This window comes from Scylla paramamosain, unplaced genomic scaffold, assembly GCF_035594125.1.
Source record: "Scylla paramamosain isolate STU-SP2022 unplaced genomic scaffold, ASM3559412v1 Contig41, whole genome shotgun sequence".
Taxonomy (NCBI): Eukaryota; Metazoa; Arthropoda; class Malacostraca; order Decapoda; family Portunidae; genus Scylla; species Scylla paramamosain.
The window spans coordinates 412,501-427,500 of NW_026973706.1; the positions used below are offsets into that span (position 1 = coordinate 412,501).

The 15,000-nt window shown below is 44.4% G+C and overlaps 1 long non-coding RNA gene across 1 annotated transcript in view; it reads right to left on the minus strand.

Moving 5' to 3' along the window:
- Positions 1-7,997: 7,997 nt before the first annotated feature.
- Positions 7,998-15,000, minus strand: part of LOC135098043 (uncharacterized) — an 11,811-nt gene continuing 4,808 nt past the window's right edge. Inside the window, exons 2-3 of the long non-coding RNA XR_010266506.1 lie at positions 12,066-12,134; positions 7,998-11,931 (exon numbers count right to left, since the gene is read on the minus strand). This is a non-coding gene — a long non-coding RNA (uncharacterized LOC135098043). The remainder of the gene's footprint in view (positions 11,932-12,065; positions 12,135-15,000) is intronic.

Genomic DNA, 15,000 nt, shown 5'->3' on the forward strand with positions numbered 1-15,000 from the left:
ACAATATTCTGTATGAATAATTTGTGTAATACAGGTATGATTCTGCACGTTACTTATAGGATAATGTATTCTTACACAGACAGTTGTTACACTTACGTGTTTGGGTCTTGGGGTAATCGTTAAGTAATGCGCACGCATTTTCTGACAGGTGCTCTAGGTAGGTCTATCTACTTCTCTCTCTGCACCGATACACGCCCTCCCTGCACGAGTGTCCTCAGCAAAGTGTCCCTATCGTCCTCAGTTACTGCCTGGGTTCCTACCCTGTCCATCGTTATCCATTAGCGACAGCGATAAGGCCGGCCTCATCTTAGCCTCATGTCATAACAAGCATCCTTCATCTCCTTACATCAACACTACCTCAACACCGACTGTACCAGAAATTTGCTGACTTAGGCCTCGTCTTGGTCCTTGCCCTGACTTCCAGGTCCTTTCCTTCCTCATTGACAAACTCGCTTGCACAACAACTTCTTTCACCTGCTTGGCGGTAACACTCCCCTTGTCGGGCTTCGCTTGAAATTCACATATTACGTAAACTCACTTAGTCCCAGCGTCACCCAACAGAGTTCATAACCGTTGGCCCTTTTCTCAGGAGTGAATGAGTTAGAGTTGTGCACATGGTCTTTCTCCATAGCAGATAGCAGATAAGTCTCTTCACCTGATCAACTGACTAACAATTCAATGTGATCAATACCTGAACTAGACAACGGCACATGGTGGGAAAGCAATTACGTTAATGAGTGTAAAAACCCCGACATTTACGTTTGGGTTCAAGCTGCAGGGGAAAAACTCTGTAACGTAGTCATTCACACCACTGGCGAGGCATCATTATGTACAGTACCGACTGGCGATATCTGCAACCACACGGCGGTCACTGGGCATCGGTTAGGAAAGCTTGGACATGTTTCCAGCTCCGTCAGTATGTTACATTTACGACAGGTTTCACCCTCATCTCTGGTCAAGAACGAGTTTCATACCCTCAGCATCACACCAGTTCTCAGTTCATGGAGGTTCTTTGTTCATTACCACCGTGTCAGTCCTCAGGCTGATGTGCATAACGACATAACTGTGACCACAGAGTTTTAAAGGTTAGCATTCAAAGATGTCAGGATCTCTAGTGGTCTTTCTTCTTACGATGCGCTCCCCCTGGTGAGGTTCCCGTGACTCGGTGTTCACATGCAAGCATTGAAGAATCCTTGTCCTCCCCCTGGTCTACTACGTCCAGTTCGGCTCCAAGAATTAAGAATCCATCTGGAGTGACCTTGCTTCCTCTCTTGTTCATGCAAGGTGTCTGATCCCAAGACACTCAAACCCCTCGCTTGAGCGTTGTTGCAGGCAACCAATGATAGCATCTCGCCTCTGTCCTCTGTAAGCACACAGCCATAAGCACACAAATCACTCCCTGGTAGTGTTTAGCCTCTGCAAGCACACGAACTCACCCTCTGGTGGTGTCTTGATCCCTGCAAGTACACAAGCTCACTTCCTGATGAATTCTGGTCTCTATAAGCACACAATCTTACTCCCTGATGGTGTCTGATCCCTGCAAGCACACACACAAGCTCGCTCCCTGATGGTGTCTGATGCCTGCAAGCACACAAGCTCACCCTCTGGTGGTGTCTAGCCTATGCATGCATACAAATGCACTCCCTGATGGAGCCTGATCCCTGCAAGCACACAAGCTCACTTCCTGATTGTATCTGCTCCCTGCAAGCACACGAGCTCAGTCGCTGAGGGTGTCTGCTCCCTACAAGCACACAAGCTCACTCTCTGGTGGTGTCTGGTCTTTGTAAGCACACCAGCTTACTCCTTGATAATGTTTGATCCCTGCAAGTACACAAACTCCGTTCCTATTGGTGTCGGGTGTCTGCCAGCACACAAGCTCTCTCCCTGATAGTGTCTGACCTCTGCAAGCATACAAACTCGTTCCCTGGTATAAGCGTACAAACTCAGTCCCTGGTGATAGCCTCAGCCAGCAAACAGCCTCAGTCCCTGGTGGTAGCCTCAGCAAGCAAACAACCTTAGTCCCTGGTGGTAGCCTCAGTAAGCATACAACCTCTGTCCTTGGTGGTAGCCTCTGCAAGCAAACAAACTCAGTCTCTGGTGTTAGCCTCTGTAAGTATACAAACTCAGTTCTGGTTGCCTCAGCAAGCAAACAAACTCAGTCTTTGGTGGTTGCCTCTGCAAGCAAACAAGCTCAGTCTCTGGTGGTTGCCTCTGTAAGCAAACAAACTCAGTAACTCAGTTTCTGGTGGTTGCTTCAGTAAGTATACAACCTCTGTCCTTGGTAGTAGCCTCTGCAAGCAAACTCAGTCTCTGGTGGTAGCCTCTGTAAGTATATAAACTCAGTTCTGGTTGCCTCTGCAAGCAAACAAACTCAGTCCCTTGTTGCCTCTGTAAGCAAACACAGTCCCTGGTGGTTGCCTCTGCAAGCAAATGACCTCAGTCCCTGGTGCTTGCCTCTGCAAGCGAACAAACTCAGTCTTTGGTGCTTCCTCTGCAAGCAAACAAACCCAGTCCCTGGTGCTCGCCTCTACAAGCAAACAACCTCAGTCCCTGGTGCTTGCCTCTGCAAGCAAACAAACTCAGTCTCTGGTGGTTGTTTCAGCAACACTCAGTCCTTGAACTTTTTTTTTTTTGCAATAATTCGCTCGTGTCCCCGTCAGGGTCATAACAGGTCCTCTTTACACAATAATTCGCTCCTGCCCCCTGTCTGGGTCCAAAGCAGGTCCTCTTCATGCAATAATTCGCTCCTGCCCGCGTCTGGGTCCAAACCAGGTCCTCTTCACGCAATAATTCGCTCCTGCCCCCACATCTGAGTCCAAAGCAGGTCCTCTCCCTCTGGTATTGGAGGGAGTGAGAAGGCCGTCAGTGGCTCTGTGGGTCACCGTGAGCTACAGTCAACACCCAAACGAACACACTCTTTACCTCAACCTTGGAGGGCCGGGCTTGCCTCCCGCCGCTCCATGAGCCACCGCTAACACTCGAGCGAACACACCCTTCCTCCCCAGGTCCTTGGAGGAGCAGGTTGGCCATCCGCCACTCCGTGCGTCACCGCCAACACACGAACAAACATACACTCCCCACCCTGTCCTTGGAGGAGCAGGGAAGCCGTCCGCTGCTCCGTGCGTCGCCGCCAACGCACAAATGAACACACTCCCTACCCAGTCCTCGGAGGAGTAGGGAGGACGTCCGCTGCTCCATGGCTACCGCTAACGCACGAACGAACACACACTCCTTACCCATTCCTCCAAGGAGTAGGGTGACTGCCCGTCATTCCGTGCGCCACTGCCAACACACGAAGGAACACACTCTCTACCCCAGCTTTCCCACGGGCAGGCTTGCTGCCTGCCGCTCCGTGCGTCACCACAAACACACGAATGAACACGCACACTACCCAGTCCTGGTTGGGGACCTTTCATCTCTTCTTGTGATGTCTGCTGCCACACTGGACACACTCCGTGTGTCCGGCGTTGATGCTGCTTCCAGGGTGCCTTCTCAGGTCACACAGCACTGTCTACCTCAAGCGTGCGTCAAAGCACGTTTTGACTTCCGCCAGCAGGCGGCGAATGTTGATTCAGACCCACACGATGACACGAATCATTTATTGTATCTGATTGAATCCAGTTGGATCCACTTGAATTTGGTCAAAACCTGAAGACATACATTAATGATCATAGACAATATTCTGTATGAATAATTTGTGTAATACAGGTATGATTCTGCACGTTACTTATAGGATAATGTATTCTTACACAGACAGTTGTTACACTTACGTGTTTGGGTCTTGGGGTAATCGTTAAGTAATGCGCACGCCCTTTCTGACAGGTGCTCTAGGTAGGTCTATCTACTTCTCTCTCTGCACCGATACACGCCCTCCCTGCACGAGTGTCCTCAGCAAAGTGTCCCTATCGTCCTCAGTTACTGCCTGGGTTCCTACCCTGTCCATCGTTATCCATTAGCGACAGCGATAAGGCCGGCCTCATCTTAGCCTCATGTCATAACAAGCATCCTTCATCTCCTTACATCAACACTACCTCAACACCGACCGTACAAGAAATTCGCTGACTTAGGCCTTGTCTTGGTCCTTGCCCTCACCTCCAGCTCCTTTCCGTCCTCATTGACAAACTCGCTTGCACAACAACTTTCACCCGCTTGGCGGTAACATTACTAGGAAAAAAAAAAATTAAACATCAGCACACGAATTTAATGAAAGTGTTTTACATTACAAATAAACAAGAAAGAGTTTGATATATTTATTTAAGACCACAAATACAGACTCTTAAAAACACTTTTATTCCTTATTTTTTATTTATTTATTTATTTATTTATTTGTTTATTTTCTGGGAGAGGATTAGCAAGCCTTTTTTTTTTTCTCCCACACGCACACTATTCTATCTATCTACCTATCTACATATCCTTACAAACACACGAACACACACACACACACACACACACACACACACTATCTATCTATCTATCTATCTATCTCACTCTATCTATCTATCTATGTATATACCAAAGTACCACAACACACACACACACACACACACACACACACTATCTGGTGCGAGCCATCAATCAGTAGTCCCTTCTAGATTAGACTTACCTTTAGGATTAATGTTAAGTATTTCCCCACCCCCTCTGTACATTTTCAGTTTGTTAACTGCCTAAATAATAAACCGTTTATTATTATTATTATTATTACTATCTATCTATCTATCTATCTATCTATCTATGTATCTATCTGTCTATCAATCTATCTGTCTATCTATGTATATAACAAAGCACCACAACACACACACACACACACACACACACACTATCTATCTATCTATCTATCTGTCTATCTGTGTATATATACCAAAGCACTACAACACACACACACACACACACACACACACACTGTCTATCTATCTATCTATATAACAAAGCACCACAACACACACACACACACACACACACACACACACACACACACACACACACACACACACACACACACACACACACACACACATTATCTATCTATTTATCTATCTATCTATCTGTCTATCTGTCTATCTATATATATACCAAAGCACCAAAACAGTACAGTTTGTAGATTCTTCCTGCTGAAATATTTGTTGAAGGGTAAAGGAGATGTAAAGATATTTGCTGCATCTAAAATTATATGTATAGGTGTTGAGGCAAGAAGTGAATGTGAAGTGCACAATTTGTGTGTGATGTGTGTGGCATTTTTGAGTGGCTGTGAAAAAAAATGTGTACTCCTATTTTCTGTTCACTGTGCACATGCTAAAATGAAAAAAATGCATGAGAATTGTTTAAGAAAATATGTGCAGTCTAGTTTATATAGTCATAATACATAGATGGAATGAAGTAGTGTAGTTAAGTTCTGATGATATGATACAAGAACAATCTATTGCAATAACAACAAACAAAGAATTCTTAAAAATCCTTCGAGGCCTCGTTTAACTAATTTTTATTAACTTGCTGTGAAAATTAAGTAATAAGTCTGATGGAAAACTATGAAATTGTAGAATTATTATAGTAACAATAATGATAACTAGTAAGTGTTATGGTGAATTACTTGAACTACAAATAACTTAACAATCTCACCAATAACAAAAAGTATTTAAAAGACAAACACAGACACATGAAAAAACATCAGTCTTGCATAGATAGACAGATAGATAGGGAGATAGACAGATAGATATACAGACAAACAGATAGGTAGATAGATAGATAGATAGACAGACAGATAGATAGATAAATAGATAGATAGGTTAGCTAGTGTAGAAATGAGTAGACATATTGACACAGACAGACAAAACAGGTTGGTAAGTACAGTGCGATAGATAGATAGATGGAAAAAAAGAAAGACAAATAAATATATAATATAAACAAACAGGTGAATAAATAGAAAGCCAGATTACAAACATAGATACATATATAGATAAACAAAATAATTAGACAGTAAGAGGAGATTTGAACACACACACACACACACACATGTAAACCAGACATAAGATAAATAAGTAAAATTAATAATAATAATAACAATAATAATAATAATAATAACTAATCTTCTTCTTTCTCTCCCCACTTCTTACCTACACCCACTACTGTCCCCTACTCACCAACACAACACTTCTACACCATTTTCCTACATGTGAACATCCCCACTACAAGCACACATCCTTTCCTATATCAAACATGTTCTCTACCACACCCATAACATCATTTCCCAACAATCTATCATCCTTTTCTACATACAAAACACTCTTACCAAATTCTTTGACTACTTAACTTCCAAAGTGGAGCACATTGTGACTCTCTTCCCTTTTGCAAAGATCTCCATTCTTGGAGACTTCAGTGTTCACCACCAGCTTTGGCTTTCCTCTCCCTTCACTGACCATCCTGGTGAACTAGCCTTCAACTTTGCTATCCTCCACGACCTAGAGCAATTGGTGCAACACCCTACTTGTATTCCTGACTCTTGGAGATACACCCAACATTCTTGACTTTTTCCTGACCTCTAATCCTGCTTATGCTGTCACTCTTTCTTCTCTGTTGGGCTCCTCCAACCACAATCTCATATCTGTATCTTGTCCTATCACTCCCATTCCTCCTCAGGATCCCCCTAAGCGAAGGTGCCTCTGGCGTTTTGCCTCTGCTAGTTGGGGGGACCTGAGGAGGTATTTTGCTGATTTTCCTTGGAATGACTACTGCTTCCGTGTCAGAGACCCGTCTTTGTATACTGAGTGCATAACAAAGGTGATAGTGTTTGGCATGGAGGCATACATTCCTCACTCTTTTTCTCAACCTAAACCTTCCAAACCCCGTTCTTGTGCTATATATGATAGAGAGGTAACCCACAAAAGGTACTTAAGCCGTCCATCACCAGAATCTCATGCACTTTATATTTCTGCCTGGGACCATGCTAAGTCTGTTCTCCAACTAGCCAAAAAATCCTTCATTAACAGAAAGTGTCAAAATCTTTTAAGATCTAACTCCCCTTGTGACTTCTGGCATTTAGCCCAAAATATCTCCAATAACTTTGCTTCTTCTTTTTTTCCCTCCTCTATTTCAACCAGATGGCACCACTGCTATCACATCTATTTCTAAAGCTGAACTCTTTGCCCAAACCTTTGCTAAAAACTCTACCTTGGACGATTCTGGGCTTGTTCCTCCCTCTCCTCCACCCTCTTGACTACTTCATGCTACCTATTAAAATTCTTCATAATAATGTTTATGCCCTCACTGGCCTACCTTGGACGATTCTGGGCTTGTTCCTCCCTCTCCTCCACCCTCTTGACTACTTCATGCTACCTATTAAAATTCTTCATAATGATGTTTTCCATGCCCTCGCTGGCCTAAACCATTGGAAGGCTTATGGACCTGATGGGGTCCCTCCTATTGTTCTCCGAAACTGTGCTTCCGTGCTTGCACCTTGCCTAGTCAATCTCTTTCAGCTCTGTCAGTCAACATCTACCTTTCCTTCTTGCTGGAAGTTTGCCTACATTCAACTTGTTCCTGAAAAGGGTGACTGTTCTAATCCCTCAAACTACCATCCTATTGCTTTAATTTCCTGCTTATCTAAGTTTTTGAATCTATCCTCAACAGGAAGATTCTTAAACATGTCACTTCACAGCCTTCTATCTGATCGCCAGTATGGGTTCCATCAAGGCCGCTCTACTGGTGATCTTCTGGCTTTCCTTACCGAGTCTTGGCCATCCTCTTTTAGAGATTTTGGTGAAACTTTTGCTGTTGCCTTGGACATATCAAAAGCTTTTGATAGAGTCTTGCACAAAGCTTTTATTTCCAAACTACCCTCCTACGACTTCTACCTTTTCTCTGTAATTTCATCTCAAGTTTCTTTTCTGACCATTCTGTTGCTGCTGTGGTAGACAGTCACTGTTCTCCTAAATCTATTAACAGTGGTGTTCCTCAGTGTTTTGTCCTGTCATCCACTCTCTTCTTATTAATCATCAATGACCTTCTAAACCAAACTTCTTGTCCTATCCACTCCTACGCTGGTGAAACCACCCTGCACAACCTTCCAGACAACTATCCCCTCTTCTTCAGTGACACTCAACTGCCCCCCTCTTCTACACTGAACATCCTCAGTCTGTCCTTTACTTTTACACACCCATTTCTTATCTAAACATAAATGTAATTAGCTTATGAATTACCTAGTTATTTTTTTATTAGTTACTGTGAGAAAATTACTTATACCACCTTTATTAGTTTGTTTTATTCATTTAAATGTTTCTATCAAGTCCACACACACACACACACACACACACACACACACACACACACACACACACACACACACACACACACACACACACACACACACACACACACACACACACACACACACACACACCGATCCCTTATCTGAACACAAATGTATTTAGCTTATCAATTACCCTTTCTCCTCTCCCCATTCCTCTTAATCCCCCTTTCCCATTCTATTTCCTCCTGTCCCTCGCTTCCCCTTCAGTCACTCGCCTTCAGACACACTTACGAGTATATTCCGCTGAACTTGAGAAATCATGATCCCGCAGAGAATAGAACAAAAGACGCTTACGCTTATCCGCCCCCCCCATCCCCCAAGGTTAATAATTCATGAAGGACTCTTACGTCGATGCATCATCTTGAAGCCTCCCATCTGCCAGTGGCCAGGGTGAGGAGGCAGGCACAGTGAACAGTAGCGCCGGCCGTGAAGCGTGGCGGAACGGATTTCACGGGTTGCCTCAAGGTCTGCGCGTCCTAAAGGTTGTGAGTTCGATCCTCACTACATTTTGTTGTTGTTTTTGAAAGAGGTTACGCGTTCTTCTAGTCTAAACTGGCATCATATGGGTTATTTATTGCGGCGTCTTAATTCTAATACCAGTTAGTTAGCAGAACGCAATGCAGTGTTTTGAAATGGGAATAGGCAAGTTTCTGTATATTCAATCACTGATGCGAAAACGGTTACCTTTCAATGCGCTGATTGTTTCATGGGAGGTGTTGTGAAGTATTGTAATAGGAAACCGAGTGACCGTAGGAAGACCGTAATTAATAGTAATGTACATACTGAGCCAGATACTGAGGCAGATTTCCCTTCACCTGCGTTGTTAACGTTGAGAACACAGCTTAGTAGTTCCTACCCAATAGTCTGCGAAGGCGTTGAATCTCAAATTTCTTCAAAGTTGTTATTGTCCTTTATTCCGCACTACAAGGAAGGGGAGGGGAAGCTGTAGTGTGAATAAAGTAGATAATATAATTTTCAGGACGTGCTGTGTCTTGCCTGTCGTCTAGCAATGCAGAGTGACGGTAAGCTTTAATGGTGGTGGTGGTGGTGATGGATAGCGGGTAGGGACGGAGGATACCCAGCAGACACGGAGGCGCCGCACCAACAGACGCGCTCCCGACCCAAACTATACTTTCCGGTTTCTCTTTCGAAATGCATATGATTTCTAATCCTGTAAATCCATCCGGCGCTTTATGTCTTCGCCCAATGGTGATTCTTTTCCAGATCCGGGAAATGCCAAAGAAGAAAATGAAGTTTGGTCAACTGCGCAAGAAACATTCAGCTGCTGATTTGTCGCATTGGTTGAGGAGCAATATTCCACCAGCGGCGCGGAACATCCGGCTCGGGACACCCGGTTCGATAATACGAAAAAAAAGTGTCAATGCTTCTCCGTAAAGAAGACCTGCCAGAACAATTTGCCAGGATCAGTTTGAGACGCGAGGAACGGCGCTGTTTGTCACGTCATGCAAGGACGCGTGTTGTTTAGTCGTCTCCTCAGGGAGACCTCGAAACAGATTTTCAAGTCTTTACAGTGGCGCCGCTAGGAGGCCGCGGTAGGCTGGCTGGTCCAGGCCACACAGAATGGCAAAGAAAACATTAGCCTGGGTGAAAGTTGTGCAACACGGAAAAGTGCTCTCTTTTCTTGTAGTCTTTGTTTTAGAACACAAGAACATAAGAAATAAGGGAAGCTGCAAGAAGCGACCAGGCTTACACGTGGCAGTCCCTGTATGAAACACACCTACCTATTCCCATCTATTATCCCCATACATAAACTTGTCTAATCTTCTCTTAAAGCTCTCTAGTGTCCTACCACTAACTACATGATTACTGAGTCCGTTCCACTCATCTACCACTCTATTTGAGAACCAATTTTTTTTAGGGAAGGCAGAATGTTTTGTTTGAATGAAACTACAATTGACTGAGCCGAGTGGACGCCCACCACGCCACACATCGCTCGCTGATCGCTTCCCACAACGACCCTCGCCTCCCACCCCAGTAACCTTCACTCACACGCTGAGTGGGCGTCAGTCCTTCACGTACAAACCACAACCCACAAGCTCTACATATATACATTCCTTTAATAAACTGAGGATGTTTATAAACTGACTCGTAACAACAGTTACTTATAGAAAAAATAAATACGTTACATGTAGACGAGGGCGAGTGAGTGTACCTTTGTGTCCAGAGGAACATTAAGAGGAAGTCCAAATGATGGAAATCGATTTAACTTTTGGAAGTGACGTTAAAGTGTCCAAGTCGTAAAAGGAAAGATAACTGCAGAAGGCAGACTGTTCCCAACTTGAACAGCAAGTCTGATCGCTCTTACCAGTACTGCGATGAGAGAAGGGAAAAAAAAAGTTCCTCAGTTCATCTTGACATTAAAGTTGAATTTACTCGCATAACTGCTATGAAGCACGCACACACCTTCGATTTAACGAACTCTGCATGAAGTCTCCTGTTAATCTGAATATATGAACAAATAACGTGCTGAACAGGTGAGGAGTGAAATTAAAATGAATAACACGTAAGTGAATGTAACAAAACAGTCGTCAAGAACATGCATACCATTCATCTGCTCCTGCTCCTCCTCCACCACTTCCTTTCTTCCTCCTCTCCTCCTCCTCTCCCTTTCCCTCCTCTTCCTCCTCCTCCTCCTCGTCGTCGTTTTCCACCTCAAAAGGATTCCAGTTATTCCACTGACTGCCTAATAAGCCATACCACACCTACGAGGATGTTAATGACTGCCTCTCCGCCAGGCCAAAACAACGCGTATATCCGCTGGGACCACTAACGTAACAACAACTCCTTCACACTGCTCTGCAGGGAAGCTAAATGTTACGAGAGATTAACTGTCACGATTAAATTTACTCTAAGTCTCAAGTGAAGCGTGCGTGTTCATTGTGTGTTGTAAACAGTTTAGTGTGTGTGTGTGTGTGTGTGTGTGTGTGTGTGTGTGTGTGTGTGTACCGATTTCAGGTGGTGATCTGGAGAATTAAACAGTAGTAGAGTGTCAGGTGGAATGGGATAATGGGGTGGGGTGGGGTTGGGTGGAGTGGAGTGGGGCGTTATGCGGTATGTTTTGGGTGTAGCTTTGTTTGATGTGGCGTAGTGTGATATGACAGCGTGATGTAGCGTTCCGTGGTGTGGCGTGGTGTGACATAGGTAGGTGTGGTGTGGTGTGGCGTGGTCTGCTGTGATGTGGTGTGACATAGGTAGGTGCATGGTGAGGTGTGGGTTGGTCTCGTGTGTGTGATGAGGTGCGGCAAAATATAGTGTTGAGTGGAGCGCTGAGGGGAAGGGAGGAGGGATGTACCAAGCTCTTAAGCAATGCTCCTGCAAACACCATTCCTGCCAAACCCTTTCAACAATATGAAAAGGCAAAATAACTACCACCATAACCTTTACATTGTACCTGAAACGTTGCCAATCTGTCACTTGCCATTGCCTTCAGCGCATGCAGAGCAAGGTGAGACTTGGTGTGGAGGCTGCGACAAGGAGCGGCACGGGCACTTGGGTGGGCAGCAGGAGTTGCAGTTTAGGCAGGGTTCCAGGGACATGAGTGACGTCAGAGGCTCTGCGTGGCTCCTGCGGGCTTGAGGCGTTTCTCGGGTTCAGCAGCGGCCACGTGCAACCTTCACAAGCAGTGGTCATTAAGCCTTCGTTGCTACATTTACCAAATCTATAATTGAATATACGACCAAGTTAATCCCATACAAGACGAAATAAGCTGTAATTTGATGTATTATACACCAGATTACGAATTTACCTCAAGTGAAGAGCAGTGGTAACATCACCCCTCCCTCAGCACGGCCTGGCGACCACTAGACAGCCGGGCCTCGGAGGGTGGAAGTTGATCATAGAAAACCGAAACAGTTCATTTGTGTTGCTTTTACGTACTTCAGAACAATTTCAGATCAACATCAGGTATGTATTTCTTTAAGTTAAATATTAAAGTAGAAATGCAACATGAAACCTTCAAGAATCTTTACACATTTCCTCTCTCCGTCGGACAGTAAAATATCTGAGGCAAAATGCATGGAAGTGCAACTGATAGCCACTTGAGTTTCCTCCTTCCGACGCTCCAAGCTTCGAAACATTTTTATAACAAGCGATTTCCCGCATGCGAAGCTTTACGAATCTCATCTCAACTCAGGTTTGTGACGAAGGTTTAAACGACTGTGTCTGACAGCAACTAACAGCTATTGTGCGGCTTTAATATATGAATCTTGATAATACAGGGATTTAACAATTCCTGAATCATGTTGTGTGTGTAGTGTGTATTGCCAAAGTTGAGTAACTCGCTCATAGTCTCACGTTAGAGAAACCCTACGCATTTACAATAGTACACGCGTCAACATCAACGGCACTTACTGCAGGGAAGCTAAATGTTACGAGAGATTAACTGTCACGAGTACAATTAACTCCCTGTACGGAACGCGTTGCTATAAAAAAAGACAAATAAATAAAAAAATGTAAAAAACAGTGATCATTCCTCTTGTACTGATGAGCGCCCGGGAACAGAGGAACAAGGAACAGGGAACAGAGTAGAAGGGCAATGAGTGCAAGGAGAAGAACAAGAAGAAGAACAAGAAGAAAAGAGAGAGAGAGAGAGAGAGAGAGAGAGAGAGAGAGAGAGAGAGAACAAAAGGTTGGACTGACAGGTAAACAAATTAATAATAATAATAATAATAATAATAATAATAGAAAAACAATCTTTCAAAATAAAATGTGAAAGAAAAAGATGAGCTGGGGACGACGAGGACGACGACGACGACGACGACGAGGAGGAGGAGGAGGAGGAGGAGGAGGAGGAGAAGAAGGAGGAGGAGTAAGCAGGCCACGGCACAGTCTACACTCACTACAAAGACGCGGTTCTCAGCTCACATGCGGCTTCTTGACCTGATTCCAGAGACGCGCCGCTAACAATATAAACCGGGCTCCATCAAGTGCCTGCATAGGGGAACGCCGCTGCTTTTGTGCCTTGCTTGACGAGGCGGCAATCCACCCTCCTCCTCACTGGGGCGCGCGAGGATGAGCTTGTCCTGGCGAGACACTGGAAAACACTGTTGAAATGCGGAAATCTTGCGCTTCAGTGTCATTCCAGAAGCATCACGACCCACATGGCGCTGATTAAACACTAGAAACTCCGTCCTCTCCCCTCGAGCAGCCAGGAGAGAGAGAGAGAGAGAGAGAGAGAGAGAGAGAGAGAGAGAGAGAGAGATGGAAAGATATAAAAACGGAAGAAAATGCCGAAAGGATAAAAGAAAGGGGGAAAGAAAGGGAATAGAAAGCAGAAAAGAGGGAACGGAGGAGAGATGCCAGGGGAAAGAATGTGGGAAGTATGAGGTTGCAAGGAATATGGAAGGAGATGAGGGCAAAATATGACGGAAAGACGAGGGCAAAAGTGGGGAAGCTGGAGATTGGCAGGATATGATAGGAAATGTAGAAATGTAGCGGTGAAAGGAAAGAAGGAAGTAGGAAGATGATGAGTCCCTATGGAAAAAGAGAAGGATTTCGGCGAGAGAGAGAGAGAGAGAGAGAGACAGACAGACAGACAGACAGACAGACAGACAGACAGACAGAGAGAGAGAGAGAGAGAGAGAGAGAGAGAGAGAGAGAGAGAGAGAGAGAGAGAGAGAGAGAATAACTGGGAGATGCCATGAGTAAGAGAAAGTAAAAAAAAAAAGGAACAATAATATAACCTTCATTAAAAAAAAAAAGAAGGCAATCTTCTGTTCAGCATCTGCGTCTTGAATCGACTCTTCCTCTCCCTCTCTCTTTCTCTCACTTAATGACTTTAGATTTCTTCCCAGATTCGCTCAATTGCTCATCTTCTCTTTTCCTTGTTTTTTTTTTTATGTTCTCCATTTCATCCGCTATTCGCATTCCTCTAACGGACTGGCATCTCTTGTCTTTCCTTCCTTTCCTACCTATTTCACTCCCTTCACTCTCTTCCTTCCCTGCTTTCCCTTTCCTTCCTCTTCCTCACTAATCTCTTTGCTCATCTCCCTCCATCCATCACAGTTTCCTTCACCTCGCCAGCACTATGCCATGCCTTCCTTCCCTGCACCTCGTCGCCGTCCCTCTTTCGCCCCTCTCTCAATTCTTACCCCGCCACAATCTTCTCTTTACCCTTCTGTGAGACTCCTTCATCTTCCAGTCACATTATTCCTCGCGTATTTTTAAACTCTCTCTCTCTCTCTCTCTCTGACGGTGATGTGGGTATGTGATTTCGTTATTTTTTATTTTTTCCTATGCACGCCTTTTTTTTTTTTTTCATACGGACAAGTAATTTTGTTGATATTTTTTTTCCTTTTTGTGGCCGCTCACTTTCCCTTTTGTGATTTTATTTCCTGTGTGGTGATGACGCTGTTGCCATACGCACAGATTTCAGGAGCAGCACCGGCTCTGCTATCTCTCTGTCCCTGCTTGAATTGCTAATGTCCAATACATCCAATGAATTTATTAGCTTTCTTTCGGTGATAAATGATCCTGCACTGCCATCGCACGCTCCTTTGTTTCCCCTGTGTTATCAACATTCTCGAGTCTCATTTGTGACTTACTAATCCTGTAACTGCCAATAGTACGATAATATGTTAACCTAAGTAAGCAGCTTAAGAAGAATTTCATGAACAACAGGAAGATTATGAACTATGAAGGGTTTAACCAATCGATTACTCCTTTTATTGTCAGTGGTGTCT